Source organism: Otolemur garnettii, unplaced genomic scaffold, assembly GCF_000181295.1.
Source record: "Otolemur garnettii isolate 467f Iridium unplaced genomic scaffold, OtoGar3 scaffold00098, whole genome shotgun sequence".
Classification (NCBI taxonomy): Eukaryota; Metazoa; Chordata; class Mammalia; order Primates; family Galagidae; genus Otolemur; species Otolemur garnettii.
In genome coordinates, this window is record NW_003852493.1 from 3,689,195 (window position 1) to 3,691,675 (window position 2,481).

Here is a 2,481-nt window from a genome sequence, read left to right on the forward strand (position 1 = left end):
AATACTGGTCCTAAGTAAGAAAAGTATTGTACACCTTCTGAAGATTTCATGTACTAAAACACTAGAAGTATTTCTAAATGACTTCTGTAAGCTTCATATGTCTAGGGAAAAAATATACATCCAGGTTTTTTTCATTTTCTAACAATGTAAAATAAATATATCTGTCCCCTGCGTCCCCATTATGCAACATGTATGCTTCTTTCCGAGTACCGCTCATGGTATAGCTATTGACCTTTGCAAAGGCTCCATCAGAATTAGTGTCTATATGTTTTGTTTTTGTAATCCCCATGAGATCTAGTATGTAGAAGTAACCTAATAAGTATTTGTTTAATTAATTCACTAATACCTTTTTTGCTATACAAATTTCCTAGTTAGGCATATTTGGCCACAGAGAAAATCATCTTGATCTAAGTCATCATCTTCTAATAAGAATGAGAGAGACTCCTGGCATCCTGTGTCAATGGCCACCCATTGCCCTACAGATGATGGCAGCACTATGTATGGGATCCTGTGCCACCCAACTCCTACTTCTGTCTCCCGACCCATTTCTTGTTCTTTTTCTGCCTCCCATGACTCTTCAGCTCTGAGTGAAATCTTTTATGAATTGACTAACCTGGAATTCTTTGAGAGAATTAAAAAGAAAAACTTTAAGTCTTAAGCTAACCTGCTATTTAAAAAAAGTAATTTTAGGCAATAAATTCTTTGTCTGGCGGGTACCAATAAGAAGGAATGTAAGTTAGTCTACAAGGACTTCAGTGATGGCTCCTTTCTCTGATTTCTGATTGTTAAGTCCTGAACATGGTATTATCTCATCCTTGAATTATAATTTATTTTGATTAGAGATTGATTCTCTCTTTAGTAAATATTTATGACCTTGAAATAGAGACATGGTCAGCTGCAAATACATGATTTTTTAACAATAGGCATTACATTTGTTTTTATCCATAAGCTTTCGATGAAATATAAATTGCATAATTTCCATAGACATATTTGCATCTTTCTTGTTAAGTCCTTTACACATCTCCATGAAATAAAAAATTTCCAGACCTATTGTTTAAAAGGATTAAATCCCTACTTTAGCTGAATCTATTACGTTGTCTAGTTCTTTGAAAAATAAATGCTTATTTTTAATGAGTTATATTTTCATATATATCAACATTTATGTTTTTCCTCTTACATAAAAGATCATAGTTTAAATATATGAATATTTTATTTTCATAGAGTATGTGTATTTTCTTTCAGAAAGATTGAGCATTTATATTACTCTGCTTGAAAAAGAATAATATAAAGTGGACAATTTTAATGCATAAATAAAATGGTTTTGGAATAACAGTGACTTTTCTCCTGAAACAGCCTCCTTTTCTGATTTTTTTGCATATCTTTATAGAAACTTCAAAGGAACAATCATGATAAGCAAAAACAAAAAACAAGCTACATTCCTCAGATATCTATTTATAGAGGAATTCATAACCTTCAAATGGACTACACAGTCTGGTGCTTTGAAATGTGACCTGGACACACAAAACCTGCCTTTAAAAACAGAACACATAATCATCCTGTGATTCTGGGTTACCTTTTTCTTAAGATTTACCAGCAGAAAGGTGCATGACAAAATTGAGTCTGAAATTGAGTCTGAAGTTAAGATAGTGGTGCAAAGAACCCCAAATGGACTTTTCCTTAAAGAAACTAGGCAACTTAAGGGTATTTTCAAAGTACCAGTGTTGTCAGCTAGCAATTGGTGATGAAGGAAAGAATACCAAGAGCCTCAAAACCCTCATCTTTTTGATACATAAATTATGACAGACAGATTTTTTTTACATGACCCATTATTGAACATGCTACATTCTTTGTAATAGTATATATTTTTAATTTAAATATGATTCCTCTTTTAACGAGCAATTTTTTCTTCTTTTTATAAAGTTTTCAAGAATCATACAAATTCAAAGTCTTCATATATTTCACAGTATCAAAATAAGGAAACTAAGTGAGTGGCTTACATGAAAAAAAATAGGAACTCGTTATCCTAGGTTGACTCACACATGTAGTACCTCATTCATTCTTCTTCGCTTCTCTCTTCTCATTAATCAAAACTGATCATCAGCCACTCCTTGACACTTTCATAACCAAAGGCTGTTGAACCAGTCTTGATAGATTTTCTTTGTACTCTGTACTTTATGCATTCTTCAAGAAAGACAGAACATGTTAGAAAATAGTGGTAAATATGTTTTAAATTAATAAAGTATAAAAATTTTAGAAATAAAATACCACTTGTTGCATGATTATTAAAACCACATATATTAGAATATTTATAAATTTCAAAGTATGGATTACAGTGATAGAAAATATTCTGAATCCACAAGTGTAAAATGAGGGACATATGCCAAAGCTCTACGGATTTGCTGCCATCTCTATCAAAATCCCAATACCCTTTCTTACAGAAATAGATAATGTAATACTTTTTTTTTTTTTTTTGAGACAGAG